This window comes from Leucopleurus acutus (genome assembly GCF_964270905.1).
Source record: "Leucopleurus acutus genome assembly, chromosome: 21".
Lineage (NCBI taxonomy): Eukaryota > Metazoa > Chordata > Mammalia > Artiodactyla > Delphinidae > Leucopleurus > Leucopleurus acutus.
The window spans coordinates 24938017-24960451 of NC_139163.1; the positions used below are offsets into that span (position 1 = coordinate 24938017).

Consider the following 22435-nt stretch of genomic DNA (forward strand, 5'->3'; position numbering starts at 1 on the left):
GATTTTAGTCATGGCACTTAGGACACTCTATTACAATTATTTATTTCATGTAACAAACACCTGTGTACTTTCTCCTGTGTGCCAGACACTAATCTAAGTGATTTACAAATGATAATTTGTCTCATCCTCGTCAAACTCCATGAAGGTAGGTGCTATTATTTTGACCAACTTATAGGTCAGAAAACTGAGGCATAGGGAATTGACTACATTTCCTATGGTCTCATAGCTAATAAGAAGCGCTAGGATTCAAGCCCCGGGGGTCAGGCTCCACAGTATATGCAGTCAGCCACTGTGCCACACAGCCTTTCTGTCCTTTGCTAGCTGGTCTGTGAACTCCCTACCTCTCGTGGTAAAAATAGCTTTTTTATTATATAAATAGTACTTGCCCATTGTGAAAATTAAGTCAATGCCTAAAATATGCTGAAGGAAGGAAAGATTACCTAGAGTCCTATTACCCTGAGCATGAAATAATCGTCATTAAAATTTTGGTTTTTATCCTTTCATGCATTTGTTTAATGTACGACACACCCACACCCACACAGATAGTTAAATGGGACCATATCATCCTCATTTTTTTTTTTTTTTTTTTTTAAATCATGCACCTTATCTGCCCTCCTCCTCCCAGAGTTGCCTGTCCTGGTAAGATGCCTTAAAAATCGATGTGTGAAAAAAATCCATTTATTTTCTTCTCTCGTGGCCTCATGTCTCATTTACATTCATGGAAATTGTTGGTTTTTCAAAAATGGGATCATATTAAGTGTAACTTTGTGTGTGTTGCTCTTCTCACTCCACAATCCCTCCAAGTCACTAGGCAAAGCCCTCATTCATTCTTTTCACCAGGGACATGACATTGACGCCACAGTGCATTTAGCTCCTGTCCTGTGACATTAACTTGGGTTTAGGGTCTGGACTCTTACTATGTCTTTCAGACACTGTGCTGAGCACAGTGAGACCCTTTTTTTCAATGGAGTCCTACCCATAGAAGTCAGATGCTTAGAAAAACTAAACTTAGTTTTTCCACAATTTATGAAATGAGTGTGATCCTGAATGAGTACTGATTAAATGCAGTTTTAGTAAGGGAACTATAATTTAAATGTAGGAGAAGAACTTACAGTTTAAAAATTTCATGTAATATTTTCAAAGTTAAACAAGTGTCCTTATTTTTTGACTGATGAAAAATCAGTTTTTCATACAAAATGTTTGCTTAAAGCCACCTACCTTGAAACACTATTAAAACACCTCTATCAACACACGGTTCACTCCTCAGAAACCTTGAGCTTTGGGATCTGGTCCCTATTTTTCCCAGCCTGTTTCCCTACTATGACTGTGTACAAAATGCATGTTCTGATGCCAAAATCACAGCCTCTCTGCATTGGTGCTGAATTGAATCTCGGGGACAGAGTTTTGGGTGAAGTAGAAAAGGATAGCTTTATTGCTTTGCCAGGCAAAGGGGGACACAGCGGGCTCCTGCCCTCAAAAACTGTGTGTCCCAGTGCTGGAGGATTTGATGAGGAGATGTATAGCGATAGTTCAAGGGTGGGGTCGCTGACAAGGTTAGGGTGTGTGCAGGGTCTCAGGTGCTCAGTCTCCTAAACTTGATGAGCTTCTCTGGTCCCTTGAATCTCGCCTCAGGTGGTCTCTGGGCTGCTCCTCCCTGATTAGCAACTGTTCGAATCTGCCCTTTGGGACTCAGGGAAGGTCATGGAAGCTGGAGTCTTGCCGACAAGAAATGGGGAGAAAAAGGCGTTCGTGCCCAGGAGCCCACAGGGTCCTTCTCGGTATCAGTTCTGCCCACACTAAGCTATTGCCAGCCCTGTAAACACATAGGTTCTTTCATACGACTAGGTCTTCGGCATCCCTCAGCTTGGAGTAACATTTTTTATCCCCACAGTTCCCACTGGTAGTTTCTGCTCATCTTTTCCGTTGCTGAAATGCTTCTTCCTCTGCAAAACTTTCTCGAATCTTCTCTGATCACTCTCCTGCACAGTTAGTAACATTCATTCATTTGATCCCATTGAATCTGTCCTATACTAAGTCACAGCACTTAGGTCTTCTATTTTAATTCCTCTATATCACCGCTAAGACTGTGATTTTTTTTATTTATTTTAGGGTTTGGAGTTTGTCTTTTTCATCCTTTTCACTAGTAGTCTTCTCGGTGTCTGGCATGTAGAAGCTGTTCAAATATATCTGTTGAATGAATGAGTACAGAAAAAATAAAAATGTTCTGCATTGGAATCATGAAAACTGCCCAGGAATCTCTAATATTAAAAAGCTCAGTGGCATCTTAGAAAAAATAATCTGGGAGCACTGAGGCTTTCCAGAGGGTACTTCCTCGGAAAAGGAGGAGCAAAGGGCTCTGATCAGTAGTTGAGTAAATATCCTCTGAGGCCCCTGATTATCCAGACGTTGACAAAAGAAAGGCTCTCCAAGTCCTGCCACTGTTACTATAAGGAAGTCCCAGCTCAGATGATTCACAGTTAAATATTTGTATGCCCTCCGGCTAAGAAAAATAAAAGCCAGGACATTCCAGAGCCTTTAGGCACGTAAGATCTAGGGCCTTTCCCAGTTATTCCTCCTTAGAATCTGGTAACTGAAAAGGCCCTGTTTTATAAAAGCAAGACACGTAAAAACGGAGAGGAAGTAGAATAGACATCTGCTTGGCATTCACAGAGTAGAGTGTACCCAGACCAACAGACTAATTGTTAAAATTGATGTTTTGATACTTTGATATTTTCGTTTTCTGTTCTCTGCCCTAAGCTAGAAAGATGATGAAGCATGGTAAATGTTATGAATAAAGGAGGGCAAAACACAAAGAAATTATTTTCCCAGACCCCACAGCGGGCTGAGCTCACAGCCCTCCAACACCAACAGGCAGGGCCCTTTGTGGAGCTCGGTGTCAGCTCCACTCCCCTTGGTGGGCACTTTAAATGTATTTGTCTCACAACAGCCCTGAAAGTTCAGTGTTATGATGTCCATTTTCCAGATAAGAAGATAGATGTTAAGAAAAATAGGAGGCAGTCTGCAGAGACTTTCAGAAATGCTGTGTAGAAACCTCTGCCTCTAGACATATAAACGTATTTCCTTATTGCCTGAAAATTTCCCATTACAGCCTTATTCTTACGGTTTAAGGCAATGGAGCCTTCCTCAGGTTGCTAACGCCAAGTCTTTCCAAAATCTTACAATTCATTTATTATCCAGTGTGGGTGAGCTTATCAAATCCTTTCCAGAAAACAATTGTGATTAAGAAGTACAAACAGTTATCCTGTTATTCTGCCATGTCTTCACACATGCAATGCCCATAAAGCTCTGAGTGGCGGTTCTTCACCGATCCACTGTTACCCCGGGGCCAGCCTTTCCTCTGTAGGCCAGAAGCATAAAGTTATTCATATTTAATAAAATACGCGTAATGTTTGAGGACCTGAAAACCACCAAGGAGACTCTTCTGAAAGCCTCCACACTGAAAGGCTCCCCAGGCCTGGGAAATAAATTATGTGCGAGAAGGAATAAAGAAGTCAGTGGCTCACAAAGTAGGTTTTCCAAGTAGGCTTGGACTTCTCAAATCTGGTGCTGATTTGATGAGACCTTGGAAAACTTTCATTCTCAGTGAGCCCCAGACTTTTCAGTAAGAGAAAAATGACTGATAGTTTATGGGGCGTTTTCACATCCTTAAATGCAGGGGCATTTTATAAATATATAGTTGCTGTCATTCTTCAATGAAATAAGTTTTTTCCATAAATAAGATTATGTCTGATGGACTGACTCACAGAGCCCGAGTTTATAGTCCCAGCTCTGGTGCAATTGCGGTACAATTGGTACTAAGATACACTTCTCTCCTTGTTTTGTCACTATCTGGTTTTGGACCTTGGTCATAACACTTCCTCTCAGACACATATCTGAAAGAGATACAGCTCAAGGAGTACCGTCTCGTCACCGTGCTGAGAGGCCTGTGGGCCTCCCAAAGAAACACACGTAGCCAGATCGTGTCCATGAGCATCTGATACAGAAAAGTACAAAGCCAGGAAGACAAGGGCACTGTGGCATGCCCCCTTCACCCACCACACATATCCCCACACCTGAAACTACACCCAAAGGAGGCCGTCACTAAGTGTAAAACATACAAGAGCCTCATTTGAGATCAGTCACCTCATTCGGAGCACTGTCTTCATTTGGTCTTAAAGGATAAAAAGTTATTTATTTCACTTTGTTCCTTCTTCTGTTATCTACTACCTTTCTCCTTCATCACACATTTGTTGAGGGCCTACTCTGTACTGGACACTTACCAGTGCACTGGAAATAGAATGATGGTCAGGAGAGGCAAGGTCATCGCACTTATATTCTAGTGAGGGAGGTGCAGATAATACACAATTAATAGGATAATTTCAAGCACTGATCAGTGAGAGACAACAAAGCAGCGATGGGGCAGAGAAAGAATAACCAGGTGCACTCAGGGGGTTCGCTAATGAGGTTGTGTCAACATTCCTCTCAGGTGGACCTGAGGTTTATAGGACAGGAGGGGTCTAGGCAGAGAGGATAAGAAGTGAAAAGCCCCAAAGGCAGGAATGAGTCCAGTGTGCTCAAAAAATTAAAAAAAGAAAAAGTCTCTGTGACCCAAGGAACGAACGGAAAAGATGGAAGAGACTGGCTGAGATCAAGTTACACAGGCGTTTGTAGGCCATGGTAGGGTTGAGATTTTATTCTAAATACAATGGGAAGTCATTTGAGGGATTTCAGCAAGGGGCTTAGCTGATCGAATGGACCTTGTGAAGGGCAGTAAGGCTGCTGTGTGACTAGATGAGGCAGCAGAGAGAACAATTGTGACTCTGTGGCAGCGTCCAGGTGAAGCATGATGGCGGCAAAACTAAAGAGGTGTCACTGAACACAGAGATGTGGTTGGATTTATGATCCGCGTTTGAGGTGGAGGCCACACGAAATTACGGGCATTTCAGACTTAAAGCTCTCATGCCTTTAAATAAGGACCACGTGGCCTTAACTTCATATGAACACGTAATGGATCAGTTCTGTCCCTTCCTTGGAATCAAATTCTGATTGAGAGTAGGACCCTGAGTGGCTGAAGAAACAAAGAGGGTTACTGAGGGAAAGAAAAGTTGAAACAGTAAAGAATGGAAAGCCTGAGGTCACAAAAAGGCACATCACCTATTACATAGCAGTCCTGAGTGCCAAGCCTGATATCCTGTAAGCTACCAAGTCTATTTTCTTGTGACAGTGCCAGAGCTAGAAAGATCTATAGGTGTCAGCTAGGCTATTCATCATCTCAGGAATGAGAAGGCTTATGAAAGGTGATTGAAATGCCTTACCTGGGGTCACAGATCTAGTTATTAGTATGACCAAATTTAGAGCTTTTTTCTCCTGGCTCTCAGTACTATGCTTTATTAGGACTTTTTCATATATAACCTAATTTGTTCCTAATAGGCTTGTAATACACAGTGCCCGAAATTTAAAGATTACTCAATGTCTGCCTTAAGGCATCCAGTGTGTCACTTGAAATTTTAGGGCAAGTGTAACACATCATTAGAATTTCTCCCACTTGTTTTCTCCCCTTTAACAGGAGTTACCGTGAGGTGAAGTCTACCTTCTTTATTTTGGTTGAGATGGGTTGCTGTACAGTCTTAACTTGGTGCACGCCATACAATTATGTAATATTCTACAGCTATCCAGTGTGTCTGATAAATGCTCAGCCTTCATGCTCATCAGGAAAGTTAGCCTTGAAACATTTATGTGGACACGAAAAGGATGGTGGGAAATCAAGCAGTCAGGTGGATTGCACTGGATTCTTTTCTCAGACAACTTGGACTTCTCAAATCTAGTGCTGATTTGATGAGACCTTGGAAAACTTTCATTCTCAGTGAGCCCCAGACTTTTCAGTAAGAGAAAAATGACTGATAGTTTATGTGGCGTTTTCACATCCTTAAATGCCGGGGCATTTTATAAATATATAGTTGCTGTCATTCTTCAGTGAAATCTTTTATCACCTGGTGGAATGATACTTGGAAAAGTTCAAACATGCCAAGGTGCCCATTCTGTAATCCGGAGGATGTTTCTATTTAAGCTTATTAGCATCTCAAGTATTAAGCATCTCACCGCAATGGTTTCATCTGACTTCAAGTCTCTGTTTAAGCCCTTGGGAGCTCAATCCTGTCGAGCTTCCAGGGGAGTTTGGAGCTCAGATCCACTGAAGAATGGAGAAACAAGATAAGGAATAGACCCCTGATAAAGTAGATGAAAAAGTCAAATCCGCTGCCAGTTAGAGTGACTGGCATTGAGAGGTGGCAGCCAGGTAACTGTCATTTTGCGGAGTCATGGTGTTTCAAAGAGGAGAATAGAAACCTCGTTTTTCTTCTTGCCATTATCTGCGTGTGCTCCCGCCCTAAGCAGCCTCCCTGGATTTGACAAGTTTGAAAGCAAAAAGAAAGTTGGATGTGCATCCTGGATACATATTGTTAATAAAAAGGACGGAGACAATTCAAATGGTAATCTAACAGTAACCATAAAAACGAATTCAGGGGCTTCCCTGGTGGCGCAGTGGTTGAGAGTCCACCTGCCGATGCAGGCGACGCGGGTTCGTGCCCCGGTCCGGGAGGATCCCACATGCCGCGGAGCGGCTGGGCCCGTGAGCCATGGCCGCTGGGCCTGCGCGTCCGGAGCCTGTGCTCCGCAACGGGAGAGGCCACAACAGTGAGAGGCCCGTGTACCGCAAACAAACAAACAAACAAACAATTCATCATTTGCTCTCCTGTGTCCCTACATCCCAGGCACTCACTTTCTCTCTCTGACTTCTTGAATTAGAGTTTAAAATTAATGAGAATAAGCATCTTCATCAGTGAAATACTTTAAATATGGTAGCATAGACTTAAAAAGGTCATGTGATTTGATAGACTGCATGCAGAAGCGGTCCTCATGCGGTGCAGTGGAAGACCAAGTCTGAGCTCTGGTCCTAGCAGGACCTTCCCAGGCAAACATCCAGAAGATCACATGACTCTTAGTGCTTTGTTGTTTATGTCTATTAAGTGGGGATGATAACAATAACAATAACTCACACTTAATGAGAACTTCTCATATGTTAGATACCCGAAGAGCGCTCCATGCATTATCTAATTTAATCTTCACAACCAATTTATGAAATAGGAATTTCTCAGGCAAAGAAAATGAGGTTTAGTAATTTGCCTGTGGTCACAGTCATTCAGTAGCAGAGGGAAGATTCCAACCCAGGCAGCCTGACTCTGGAGTTTACCTTCCTGTCAACCTCACCTAGTCATTGGAGGTTGAATGAAATACTGTTTGTAAGCTTGGGAATAAAAAATACCCTCAATGAGAAAGTTTTTATTTACCATTTCTATTTTTTAAAAATAGATTGTAATCTCAATAGGGATCATGTTATCTAAAAAATGTGCTTGGTGAGTCTGAGGCAATGGCTTTTAGAAGTCAGGCAGGAACGATTTCAAGAAAACTTGGTTTTCTCCTTTCCCTTGGTTGCTGGAGGGTGAGATGGGGGTGGTCCTAGGACTTCCGTCGTCGAACTAGATATATGGGCGCGGGAAATGAGAAATGTGGCGCTGCTGCACAGTGTGCATACATTTATTAGCCGTGTAATATTATATTCGTGTCATATTTCATAGTGTACAGCATTTAAAACAATGCACATGCATGTGCACGTACATGCAGACACACACACACACATTTTGTCCTGTTTGGGACTGTGCCATCTGCTTAGGCAGGCTTAATGACAGGGGCGATTCTGGCCCAATTCATCCATTCTGAAATTGAAAGGTATTAGGATGGTACAGTATCTGCCAAATCCTGTAGGAAAAAAAAAACACCTCGTTCTGTGCTTCATCTTCTCATGACTAGTTTATAGGAGTGCCATGTCTGCCTACCTCCCTTTGGTAACCAGACTTGATGTTGGTGTTGCTAGGGTCCTGTAAACCTGGTACGAGGATGTACTTCCTTCTGGTAGAAGACGTCTTAAGGAAGCAGGAATGGAATTATGCAAAGGAACTGATACGGACCACAGAAGTTTGCTGGATGTGCCAGCCAACAAGCTCAGCGCTTTACAATCATTGTCTCATATAATCCTCATCACAGGCCCCTGAACTAGGTGTTGTTATCTCCTTATCACAAAGAATGGAGCCTCAGAAAGGTTTAAGAACTTTCCAAAAGTTTAAGAACTTTCCAAACTTTCTGAGAATAAATCCCAGTCAGAGCTGGGATTCTAACTCAATCTCTTAGACCATGCACCCTGTACATCTTTTGTTATAATAGGAGTCAACAAACTACAGCAATGGACCAAATCTGACCTGATACCTGGTTTTGTCAATAAAGTTTTATTGGAACAGAGCCATGACCATTTGTTTCCATCCTGTCTGTGGCCACTTCTGCAGTAAAACAGCCTGGTTGACTAGTTCCAACGGAGATCATATGGCCCGTAAAACATTACTTCTCAACTCTTTGGCTCTTTACAGCAAAACTTTGCCAACCCCTGAACAATACCTAAACGCTGTAGATTCAGCTCAGATCATTTACTTCAGTGTGTCTACGTTTTTACATGTATCTCCAAAACCCAGTGGGTAAAGGTCTATAGACTTCCTGTTTTAAGTTCAGCTTCCTCTGTATACATGTGTTTTGTTCCAGGAGGGCATGAAGAAACCTGGATTCCAGACATATCTCCAATCATGAGTCATGTTTAAGAGGGTTCTATGCACTTTGTATTTCTAGAATATGTTACTTTCATAGAAATCAAAGTACTTCCTAAACCTGTTCGTTTAGCAGCCGCATCGACAATTAGCATCCTTCGGCAGAGAGTAGAGAGGAGTTATTCCCTCGGAAAACATGAAACACCAGGCATCTCATGGGTGAAACCCACATTACATCATCTGCCGGTTCTGCATAAGTATGTAAGGTCATAGGAATGGAGTCTTTGGCCATCAGGGTCTTTAAACTCTTAGATTTCTAAGGCAGGTTTGAGGTTCTACAGATCCTGTGGTCTGTGAGGCCAAGGATAAAACCAAGAGTAGCAATTCAATTAAAGCTGCCTTAATTCCTGCCTAGTTGCCCAAACCATACAGGCATGGGCAGAGTAAGCTGGCTGACCTCATTTGTTTATTGTCTGTGTCCTAAGCTCAGGAGCTGCTAGATGTCCTATAATCTCAGTTTTTAAACAGAACCGTGTTGCAGTGTTCGAAAATAGGTAAGGGAAAGGCAGGGACATTTTTAAAGGAATCTTGTGACTTCCAAAGCATAAAGAAGTATTTCTGCATTAGTGAACAAACTATTACAAACTATTTTTAAGTGCCATTTTAGTCATAGTAACCCATGTAATTCCAGCTAAAGTAATTTATACCATGTGAAAGTAAAGGCCTATTTGAGTGAATGCATAAAAGAGTAATTAGTATATCAATTTAAAATATTTGATATCAAAAATGCTTGAAAGTAATGTATCCTATGTGAGCCTCTGCTTTGCGATTTTTAATGCCATTTGTTTTGTCCTAATCCTTCCCTTTGTTTTTTTATTAATGATATCATTCATAAAAAAAATATTTTAAAAAGGTTGTTTCAGCCAAGTCCATCTCCAAGTTACTTGAGTTCATGTTCATGCGTGGGTGTTTTTTAATGGGTTAGGTATCCAGAAATTTGCACATTCTGGGGCAGAGTCAAAAATCTCTAAGTTAAGAGAATGAGAGAAAATATTTGAAACCATATGTCTGATAAGGAGTTACTGTCCAAAATATAAAAAGAACTCCTACAACTCAATAGCAAAACAAATAAGAAGAGAAAAATAATAATAACCAGATTTTAAAATGGGCAAGGGACTTTAATAGAAATTTCTTCAAAGAACAAATACAATTGGCCAACGGGTACATGAAAAGATGGTCAGCATCGCTAATCATCAGGGAAATGCAAATCAAAACCACAAGGGGATATTACCTCACACCTGTTAGGATGGCTATTATCCAAAAAACAAAATTTGGCAAGAATGATGAGAAATTCCCACTGTTGGTGAGACTGTAAAGGGTGGGTAAGAATGTAAATTAGTGCCGCCTTTAAGGAAAACAGTACAGAAAAAAATTTTAAATAGAACTACCATATAATTCAGTGGTCCAATTTCTGAGTATTTTCCGCAAAAAATTGCAGTCAGGGTTTTGAAGAGATATTTTTACTCCCATATTCATTGCAGCATCATTTACAATAGCCAAGATATGAAGGCAACTTAAATGTCCATCAACAGATGAATGGATAAAGAAGATGTGGTATATACATACAATGGAATTTTACGCAGCCTTTTAAAAGAAGGAAATCCTACTAGATGTGACAACATAGATGAATCTTGAAGACATTATGCTAAGTGAAATAAGCCTGTCACAGAAGGACAAATACTTTATGATTCCACTTATGTAAGTATCTAAAGTAGCCAAACTCATAGAAGCAGAGAGTAGAATGGCAGTTGCCAGGGACTGGGAGCAGGTGAAAATGGGGAATTGCTATTCAGTGGTTGTAAAGTTTCAGTTCTGTAAGATGAATAACTTCTGGAGAGCTGCTCTGCAACACTGTGCCCATCGTTAACGGTACTGCATTGTACAGTTCAAAACTTACTGCGACGGTAGAACCCATATAAAATGTTCTTACTACAATTTTTTAAAAGTTCTAAATGAAAACCATTTTGAAGCAGCCAAAATAGCTCATAGACTTCCTGCTTTAAGCTCAGTTTATGCTCTATTATGTGCAAACATGGTACCTGGTTTCCCAGAATAGAACAGATTTCCTATAAAACAGTAGAAACTGAAAGCAAGACTAACCATCACAAGCGCTAAGATTTGTTTATGTTGTGCTAGGCACTGGTCTAAGTCTTTTGCAAGAATTTCATCTTTCCAACAATTCAATAAGTGAGTGCTGTTGTTACTATTTTAATGAGGAAACTACTGGGCAGAAAGCTTCAATAACTGATGAAGTTTGCACAGCTGATCAGAGGCAGAGCCCGGGTCCACTGCAACCTAGTTTCTTAATGCCTGCGCTGATTGCCTCCCCAGAAAATTCCACTCCAACCTCTCAGCTGCCTTTTGATAACGTTGTTAAATTACTGATGTCTCCTAACAACAACTTTAGAAGTTTTTAGCTTAGGTTTATGCTAATGATTAATGTTATGTTAAGTTTCCCATAACATATTTAAGAATACGGGTGAATCTTGGTACATGTTGGAAAGATTTCACTTAAACATGGTGAATAAAAGTAGAGGTCTCTTTGTAAAAAACAAACAAGCGTCTGTTTTCTAGAAAATCCTCTGACATGCATCACTTCATTCCCTAACAATGCAGAAAAAATGAGGTGTTACCACTGTGTACATCAAAGGTAGATGGGCTTAGATTCAGGCAGGAGGCGTTTCAGTTCTACAGAGCAGGCTGGGATGATTAATGAATACTAATTGATGGTGATGAGATCTTTAAGAATAAGAAAAATAAATTGTCTTCTGGAATTGTTTCTGGACCCCCCCACCCCGACCTCATTTTGAAGTTGTGGATAGACGTGACAGTTTTACAATGCCAAAATCATCTGTTTCGAAGGGGAAAACGTTCATTTAACCGTTTAGACTGCCTTATGCTGAAGACTCAGTCACATAGGACTGTGAAACTATTTGGCCAGCTTGTTTTGACTGTCTGTAAATATCATCTTCCAGATACAAACCTCAGAAAATGTTTCCAGGAAGAGCGTAGAATTAGTATTTGGTTTAATTTCCTGTCAGCTTTTATTTTATGTATTTAATCCAACTTGTTAAACCTTCTTTGTGATCCTGAACGTTTTATAGAGAATAACATCATAGTTAATTTTCTAATTCTGTGTGAAGTTCACGGTCGGGATTAGTTGATATTTTTACATCCTCAAATTTAGAAACCTAGTATAAAGTCTTCCATAGATTAGCAAATGTTTACCTTTCATAACAGAAATTTAAAGAGTGCTCTAGTTTGTTTATGCCTTTGCTGATGGTCCTTCCTGCTAGGAACTTGAGAAACGTTAAATGTCCATTTAGGCCTGACATACACACAGCCTCAATGACCCAACAGGCGGATTTGCAGAGCGATCACCTTGGCGGCTCATGGCAGCTGGAAGTCAAAGGGAAGGTGGTAGTGGTGAATCTGTTTTTATTACCTGATGCTTCATCATCATGAATCAGAGACTTTTATGAGAAATCTTTAACCATCCCATGACAGATTTGCTCACCAAAGATGTACAGATTTTGGCTTTATTAGGAAAATTCTTTAGGCCCTAATTGTATGTATGTAAGAAATTGTTTGTTGAAAAATTTAACAGTTATCTTATGCTACATCAGACGTCACACCGTTCTGAGCTCGGTTTTCTCATGCCGTCAGATTCTATACGATGTGATTTTAAAAATTCAATCCTGGTCAAAAGGAGTCCATTAGAAGAAAGTTGTACTATATGAAATTGTAGCTCAAAAAATGCTCAGTCTCTCCAGGTTGGTAACAGCCTGGTGGTGGTGATCTTTACAGAAAGGCCGCTGTAACGCCTAGGAATTCCTTCAAGGCAAGGTAGATTCGTTTCTAAACCCTGAAACACATCAAAATTACTAAAGGAACTTAAAAATACAGGTCGGGGCTCCTCCTCAAAATATGGGAAGGTGGCACTTGTGTACCTGGAATCACTTCCATTTTAACTGCACCCATTTGAGTTCTTAGAAGTGGCAAGTGTTTTACGTGCCTCCCTCACATCAGTGCATCCCAGATCCATGCACTTCAAAATTATATTGGGAAAGAACCACACCTTAGCTCTGCAGAAAACTCAACAGAGTTCACTTGGCAATTCAAAATATAAAAGCCACTTAGTTTATTGTTAGATGTTAGTGTAGTAGACATTGACATTTATTATACAATTAATTTATTGTATATTCTGCTGCTCAGGAAATGGTAAGACCTGCTAATCATAGTCTGGAAGCTAACCATTCAACCACAAAGGACTCCATCTTTTTCGACTTGATACTGAGTTCTTCATGTGTGAGTGGTGACCCATAGTTATCCCGTTTCTGTCATTTCAAAGTTCCAAAAGCATGAGGAAAATTCAGACTGCCATGGCTACTGCTTAAAGCGATTGGACGGTTTGAGTGCCTCAACTGTTCCTACATGGGTAGGCGGAGTCAGGGCCCCAAAGGGACTCTTCCTCCCAGTGTTTTATCAAGCAAGAACAGAGGCCCAGATGTTTTGTATTTTCACTGGAGCACAATGTATGAGTGTTTTTATATTTAAGTGGTTATTTTTTACATATTCACATGGAAAACTCAAACAGAATGGAAGGATATATAGGACATGAAAAACTAAAATCTCTCTCCTCATTTTACCCTTTATTCCTTCCCTTTAATTCTATTGTCCTGAATGAAACGCTGTTGATATTTGTTATGTGTATGTCCAAAACTGTTTTGAGTGGACATAAGCATGCACACACATGCAGATGGGTAGCTAAAGCTAGACAGCTGGCTCTCTAGAGTCCTTGAATGGAAATAGGACAGTTCTTCAAAAGCCATGTCTTGCTTTAAGCAAACATTAGGGAGCACCTCTGGAAAAAAATATTCATATTTAGCTCAATCTGTTCTCCAATTAATTAAATTAATTACCATAATCCATGGCAGACTTTTTCCCCTTCAAATAAATTAATGATCTATTTGTAAGTTAGTGTTATTTCACATATGCTGATCTCTTTTTCTGGAGGCCCCTGTTTTGATGATAGACTCATTATGAATAGGAATCCTGCAGGGTCTTTTTTTTAAAAATATTTATTTTTATTTTTGGCTGTGTTGGGTCTTAGCTGCGGCACGTGGGATCTTCGTTGTGGCATGCGGGATCTTTCATTGCGGGGTGTGAGCTCCAGAGTGTGTGGGCTCCATTGTTGCGGCACGCGAGCTCTCTAGTTGTGGTGCATTGGCTCAGTAGTTCTGGTGCACGGACTGAGTAGTTGAGGTGCATGGGCTTAGTTACCCGGCGGTATGTGGGAACCTAGTTCCCCAACCAGGGATTGAACCCACATCCCCTGCATTAGAAGGTGGACTCTTAACCACTGGACTACCAGGGAAGTCCCCTGCCGGGTCTTGAATATGATCCCCAGGAACCCAAAATTTTCAATACATATTGGTAGAAGTTCATTGTCAACTCACATGCACCTCATATAACAAATTGATTCAGGCAGCCCAGATTCCTGAGCTCTCTTCATTGACACCTCGTATAGTAACGAAATTATGGGAAATTTACGCAACTGAAATCCTCTCTTGTTTGGTGTAGTTTTGCTTTTCCATGTCCTTTTGAAACACAAAGATCTGCAACCAAGATTTTTAATGCGCAAGAAATGGTTTTAATGTTCTGCATTAAATAGATTGAGGAAGGTTAGACAAAACAGTATTTGCAAGATTTCATGCTGTGAGAGTGATGAGGATGAAGGGTGAAATTAATGAGTCTGAAATGGTCGTGACTACAAAGTTGTTTTTAAAATGTCGCTTTCTCAAAGAACACGAGCTTGAAACTCAACAAGCACGAATATAGGAAGGCCTTTTTAGAGAGGCTCACAGATACACATTTGTCCATTTAAGGTCACATCTAAGCTGTGGGCTGCATTTGCATATGCTCCTCTTTCTCTTCCAAGTTGTTTGGCATCCAAGCTGCCACCTGGTAACTGGGCTGGAATCCTGTGATCCCATCTTTTGCCAATTACTTCAAAAGGTTGCTTGAGTGGTCCACACACCTACTTTCCTTTTCCCTTTTAGTTATCGCTGCACAGGTGATCCTAGCTCCAAGAATCAATTTCCTTCTCATATCTACCTAGACATCCTGTCTAAGCCCCTTCTGTTTTGTTTTGTTTTGTTTTTTCTCCATCTCACTTCCATCTATGTCCTGTTTATTTCAGGAAAACCTCTTCTCACACCACTTTCTGGTCTTTTCCATCTTCTCTTCTCCTTTCTTGACCACAAAATAAAATTTGTCATGAACAAAGGTGAGTGTCTGGATGTCCCTGGAAATATTTGGAAGTAACATGAAGAAACCATGAAGAAACCAATGCCATCACTCTTTTGACCCCTTTAGGGTCAACTCAAATATTTCCCTTTACCTTTTCATCCCACTAGAGTGAAATTTCCCTCATACCTTAGATCTATTTTTCAGTCAAAATATTAACAGGTTTTTCTACATTGTTTATGATGAATGATTTTTTTTCTTTTTTTTTTAAAGCTTATTTATTTATTTATTTATTTATTTATTGCTGCGTTGGGTCTTCATTGCTGCGCGCGGGCTTTCTCTAGTTGTGGCGAGCGGGGGCTACTTTTCGTGGCTTCGCTTGTTGTGGAGCACGGGCTCTAGGCGTGTGGGCTTCAGTACTTGTGGCATGCGGGCTCAGTAGTTGTGGCACATGGGCTCTAGAGCACAGGTTCAGTAGTTGTGGCTCACGGGCCTAGCTCCTCTGTGGCATGTGGGATCCTCCCGGACCAGGACTTGAACCTGTGTCCCCCGCATTGGCAGGCAGATTCTTAACCACTGTGCCACCAGGGAAGTCCTTGTTTTCTGTTTTTAAAAAATATTTTATATACTCTAAAATCACAATGAATTAAAATTTATACTAAAAAAATACAGCCAGTTACTTAAGTTTTAGAGTGTGTTTTGAAATTCTAACTATAATATCAATGTCATTGTCTGCTATCATGTAGCATATGTATAGATTTGGGGCATATACTAGGTGAAATCGTTTTCTGTGTTAAACTAGATTGAGATACAACCACTGTCTATAACATACCTTTTATGGGACTGTGCACTCCAAGGTAAAACAAGTATTTTAATAGTCACGTTTTAAATATATCCAGTTCATATGTTGTACTACTTCTGTTTTCCAAAGATGGCTAACTTGGGGGGATTGGGAAGGGAAAAATAATGGTTCAAAAAAGGCCACCAGGGCTTCCCTGGTGGCGCAGTGGTTGAGAGTCCGCCTGCCGATGCAGGGGACGCGGGTTCGTGCCCCGGTCCGGGAGGATCCCGCATGCCGCGGAGCGGCTGGGCCCGTGGGCCATGGCCGCTGGCCTGCGCGTCCGGAGCCTGTGCTCCGCAGGGGGAGAGGCCGCAGCGGTGAGAGGCCCGCGTACCACAAAAAAAAAAAAAAAAAAGGCCACCAGACTTTTGTTTGGAGCAAGGTCCAAATCTTATGCATCTTTGTATCCCAGCAAAGTGCATTTAGTAGGTGTTAAATGACGCTGTGTAGGATATATGAGTTAGTGAGTGAACCAAGTAAGCGTAAAAGGTATTGATATTCCCTGTTCTGAATTCCCCCAGTTGAAAAATACCCATTAGCTCCCTTTTATATTGATGATATTTATAAAGTACCATCAAGATACCTTTAGGCATTCTATTTTAAAGATACGTTGTGAATCGGAATCCCATTGATTTACTTCTGTGTTTCATCTTTTAATGGCTCTGCCTCCCTAGGGACAGGACATATCTTGGCAGGCAACATGGACATGCAAATTTCTCACTGCCCCTTAATAATCTGTCTTTATGGAAAATCATCGAACTTACGACTACATTTTCTAAACAATTTTTTCTCCAGATTATGATACCAGACATTCCTAATTTATAATAGGGGACTGTTTGTACAGACTGAAAAGAAAAAAATAAATAGGAGAACTGGTCCACTCTGAAGAGTCTTTGAGGTACCACACACATGGTATGCATAAAGGGATAGTTCCTTATCCTCTTTTTTTTTTTTTTTAATGTCTCCTTGCACTTCTTTTGGAAACTTCACGGAATATTTCTAGATAACGAGGGCTAGAAGTGAGGGGTAGGACAAGGTACTAAAAAATACGAGAAAGAGAGGCCCTAGGTTTCCTGTAAGATACATATGCGATGGTTATATGAGTGAAGTGCTCTTTCTATGTGAAATAAGCGGTGTTTGGAGGTAGCGAAGGAATAGACAGGTAAGCCCTGGAGGTGTGCAGCTGCCAGTCTCACGTGAAGCTCTAACTGGTGGTCTTTGGTGACCCATGGACTGACCGGGTGGTAGCTGCTGGTCACAAGCTCCACCAGGGCTGCTGGTCCATGTTGGCTTTCCTCCTCAGCCATTTCCTTTCTGATTCTCCTCCTTCCCAGGACTCATCTCCTTGCAGTGACAGGATTGAGGCTCTCAAGATGCCCATCTCCTTTCAAAATGGATGTGATAAACAGATGTCTTTCTTTTTTTAAAAGAATTATTGAATGAAACATTCCTTAAATTCTACACTGCTTTACAATTTTCAAAAGTTTCACACAGGGGCTTCCCTGGTGGCACAGTGGTTGAGAGTCCGCCTGCCGATGCAGGGGACACGGGTTCGTGCCCCGGTCTGGGAAGATCCCACATGCTGCGGAGCGGCTGGGCCCGTGAGCCATGGCCGCTGAGCCTGCGCGTCTGGAGCCTGTGCTCTGCAACGGGAGAGGCCACAACAGTGAGAGGCCCGCGTACCGCCAAAAAAAAAAAAAAGTCTGAGAAGGAGACTTGGGTTCTAATCCTGGATGTAAGAGTATTTACCCTTTCTAGGCCACTGTTTCCTCATCTGCAAAATAAGAAACACTAATGACTATTTAAATTGTGTCTTAGTATGCTATATAGTAATAGAACTAATATAGCACTGTATTATAATAAATAACTGTTAGGGCCGCTTTGATTTTATCGTGTGTGTCTTCCTTGAGGGCAGTGACCACATCTTTCTAGATAAGCACTCTGTCCTCACCACTCAGCACTGTACCTTTTCCTTAGCAGATGCTCAGTAAATATTTATTGAATCAATGTTGTTTGTGTTCAAAGAGAATGTTTAACCTCTTACTGTCTCAGTTCCCTCCTCCCATTTCGTGGTCGCACGTCCACTCTTAGTAAATTGACGTACCCTGAGCTCTGTTTCCAGGAGTGTAAAAAATAAGTTTTTCTTTTGATCCTGGGACATGTTCACTCAGATTTTTAGAAAAATCATTTTATATTGATTAATGCATCCCAGGTTAGACTTCCCATGCTCACATTCACACATACACATAATTTATTTCTTCTCTCTTTCCTTACCTGATGATGCTAAAATAGTTAACAGACTACTTCCTTCTTCCCCAGGAATTCTTAACTAAGAGAACATGAAACCCTTGGGAAGAGTTGCGGCAGGGCTTGTGAAACCCATAGATGGCTTGTTTTGTTTTGTTTTGTTTTGCCCATCAACTGCAGTGGTCCAGCCTAGAGTTTTATTTTTCACACCAGTAAGTAAAGGTGACAGACAGCCACTGGCTCAAGTGTTTCCAAGAATTAAAGGACCTGGTCAGTCTTCAGGTTGCTTCGCACCTTGTCTTGCTAATCCGTCAGCTTCTTCATTGCCTATAAATCCCGAATGTCCAGGAACATGCATCCACTGAATGTCCATGCCCTGGACAAGCCTGTCCAGTTCCACGAAGTCCTCTTTGTTGATCACCTCCTTCCCTGTGCTTGTCCTGCATCCATTCTTCTTCCAGCCTTACACCCAATTAGTGATGCCATTGATAGTAAACATGCTGTCCGTGTAGAGAACCAACTTACTGATGTTCTGAGCCTTCGCTTGTTCGATGGCTCTGCAGGCTGCATGAATCTGCTCTTTGGTTTGTTTGTCACCCAGGGAATCTAATTCCTACATTTAAAGGATGGCCTGGCCCCCAGTAAACACCGATTCCTGCTCGAGCCCCCCTCCGCCCATTACTGGAGCAGCAGCCGTCTTTGTAGATGATGACAGATTCCCCCATCTAAGAAAATGTGTCTTTGCTCACTGAAGGCAGCATGCTTTGCACACAGCTCTGCGTTTTCACCTTCACCTTCATCCAAGGGCTCACAAAGTCACCTGTTTGCTTTCACTAGTGATTCTTGCACGCGTTTATTTTTCTGCCCTTCTGAACCATCAGGGTTTGTATGAAATGTGTGTGCCTTTTTATGGAAAGTGGATTTTTTTTTTTTTACTGGATTCTCTAAGGGTCCTTTGACCCATAAAAGGTGAAGATCCACTCTACTAAACGAGTAAGGTCTAGTCATTTAGAAAAGCCTGCAATCTCCCCTCTGTGGTTGCCTCGGTGTCTTTGAAAAATGTTTCCAAGATGATAAAGAAACCCACTTTACATCTTATAATTCCACCCTGTAGCAAGACCAGCTTACAGAAGTGCCTTAAAGCTTCCATCTCTCCATCTGAGGGTCCCCCACTCCTACCCACCCAGGCCAGGAAGCCCATGATTCCTATCACTAGGCAACATCCTCTTTACATTAACATGAGCTACCTGTCTTGCTACCGTGACACTGGACAAGTAGATTGCCCTCACATATATCATGACTTGTGGGAAGGTGGTATTTTTACCACAGTGAACTTGGGGTATACAGTGCATGTCAAGGTCACTGGCCTTAGCAAAACAGAGGCCAATTTTAGGAAACAGATATAAGAGAGATAGAGTGATATAATAGAAGGGACACCAAAGTAATAATCAGGGATCACCACTGAGACATAACATACTCCAGATATAAAGGAAGTGCTTCAGTTCTTCGGGCTTTATTTTCTCATAGGCCAGTGTGGATATTGGACACGATGATCTGCAGTGTCTTCCAGCTTCAACCTCTAAAACTGTGTGATTCTTGTTGGCTGACACTGGACAAGCTAATGGGAAGTCCTAAAGCCTTAAAGAGCTCAAGTTTTCTAGCTTTACTAGGAAATGGCGAGAAATCAAACAAATCCAAACTGTTGAACGAGTGAAGAAAGGAGCCATTTTAATGGACAGGAGCACCTAATAATGAAAACATCTCATTTCTTCCAAAATTACAAAAAATATAGCTCAATGCTGATTTTTAGAAAAAGAGTTGCTTAAAATTTTACCAATTTCTGAAATAAACAGATTAGGATAGCCTGGTCCTCCTCTCACCAAAAAAAATGATAGTTAAGAATAAAAAACTCGGGCTTCCCTGGTGGTGCAGTGGTTAAGAATCTGCCTGCCAATGCAGGGGACACGGGTTCGAGCCCGGGTCCAGGAAGATCCCACATGCCACGGAGTGACTAAGCCCGTGCGCCACAACTACTGAGCCTGCGCTCTAGAACCCGTGAGCCATAACTACTGAGCCCGCGTGCTACAACTACTGAAGCCCACGCTCCTAGAGCCTGTGCTCCGCAACAAGAGAAGCCACCGCAATGAGAAGCCTGCGTGCCGCAACTGGAGAAAAGCCCTCACACAGTGATGAAGACCCAATGCAGCCAAAAATAAATAATAAATAAATAAATAAAATTTAAAAAGAATACAAAACTTGTAGTGCTATACATGAAAAAATAATATAAAGCTACAGGAAGTAAAATAGCATGATAGAGCAAAACATAGACCAATGAAATAGATTCAAACGTCCAAGCTACCAATCATTAACAATTATTGTAATGATAAAGTTATACTAAATTTGTACTTATAATTAAAAGAAAGTAATAATTAAGAGTACAATTAAATAAAATGATTTTTAATGTAAAATAATTGTATATGTAATAAAACTATAATAAATTTATAATTATAAAGCTGTAATGTTACAGTTATAATGATATTATTTGACAATTATAATTTATTATAATAATAAAGTAATAATTTACTTATTATAATAATCAATAAAAAGAAAACAAAATGCCCAATAAAAATGGGTACATCAAAAATATATGAATAGCTAAAAGCACGTAAAAACATGCCAAACAGCACTTGTGATTAGGGAAATTAAAATTAAAATCAAAATAAGATCATCCTAAATACCTAATTAGAATGGCTAAAATTTAAACGACTGACTATAGTAAGTGTTAGAAAGGATACAGGGAAAGTGGAATCCTCATTCACTGCTGGCAGGAGCATAAAATGGTACAACCACTTAGGAAAACATTTAGGCAGCCGTCTTGATAAGTTAAACATATACTTCCCATATAACCCAGCCATTCCATTCCTCAGTATTTAATTAAGAGAAATGAAAGCATATGTCCGCACAAAGAGTTGTACACAAATATTCATAACAGCTTTATTTTTAAATGGCCACAATTGGAAACATCCCAGATGTCCCTCAGGAGATGATTGTATAAACAAATTGTGTCATGTACATACAATACTAATTACATTATTATTACATTATAATTACATTATTTATTACAACAGTACTAAAAGGAATCAACTGTTGACATAATGCTACAACATGAATGATACAAAATAATTATGCTGAGTGAAAGAAGACCAAATAGGAGTGCATATTGTATAATTCATTTATCTAAAATTCCAAAGAAGGCAAACTAGTCTATGCAGAAAGCTGTCTTCAGTTGTTGCCTGGAGACAGAGGGTAGGGAGATGGATTTAATCTAATAATTTAAAAGATAAAGAAACTATAGAAAACTGTGTACTTATTTATCTGATCTTGAATAGGAAAACCCTTTCTAAGCATAAATTGAAGACAAAATTTTTAAAATAAAAGGATGATTGACTTTATTTATTTATTTTGCGGTACGCGGACCTCTCACTGCTGTGGCCTCTCCCGTTGCGGAGCACAGACTCCGGACGCGCAGGCTCAGTAGCCATGGCTCACGGGCCCAGCCGCTCCGCGGCACGTGGGATCCTCCCGGACCGGGGCACGAACCTGCGTCCCCCGCATTGGCAGGCGGACTCTCAACCACTGCGCCACCAGGGAAGCCTTGACTTGATTTATTTTTTAAAAATTTAAAGGTTTATGTTAAAATACATTATAAAATTATAAGTCAGGTAGCAAAGGAGGTGATATTTGCCATAAATATAAAAGGTATATATTAAAAGGTCTTATAAAACAATAATGACTTAATAGAACATCCCCATTGTAAAAGGGCAAATCATATAAACTAGTGTTTCACCCTCCCAAAAGGAAACAGGGAAGGAGGAGGAAGGAAGGAAGGGAGGGAGGGAGGGAAGGAGGGAGGGAGGGAGGGAAGGAGGGAGGGAGGGAAGGCAGAGGAGAAAGAAACAGATTCACAAAACGCTTAGCAAAAAAGAGGTTTTTCTGCCTCTTGGTTGTGTCTTTATAGGTTGTTTTATTTCAACCTTTGTATTTTTCCATATTTTCTTTGTTCCTACAGTGGACTTGGGTGATCACAAAATAGTCTAGAGAGGGAAGTTCGGTGAACTCAGCAAAGGGTTAATGGTCTTCCAGATGAAGGTGTAGAAGGTATCTGTTCAAAGGAAGGCAGAGACAAGGGATGTGTGTGTGTGTGTGTGTGTGTGTGTAAGAGATGCCGAGGAGATTATGATTAGTAGGAGAAAACAGGACCTTAGAAGTGGAATACAGTCTGGTCCCTCCCAGGCAGTGCCTGACTCCTGTGTGAATCCAGGCTGTCCAAGCGCAATGCTGAGAGTTGGTGGGCACTTCAGAAATGCTTGCTTTATCAGTTGGTGAAAGA

General features: G+C 40.9%; 1 protein-coding gene and 1 pseudogene across 2 annotated transcripts in view; one reads left to right on the forward strand and one right to left on the reverse strand.

Moving 5' to 3' along the window:
• Positions 1-22435, forward strand: part of NRG1 (neuregulin 1) — a gene marked incomplete at both ends in the record, with an annotated part of 1012685 nt that overhangs the window by 614846 nt on the left and 375404 nt on the right. The window lies entirely within an intron of this gene.
• LOC309977497 (ribonuclease H1-like) lies at positions 18317-19053 on the reverse strand (annotated as a pseudogene). The gene has a single exon. The product of its transcript is annotated as a ribonuclease H1-like (transcript).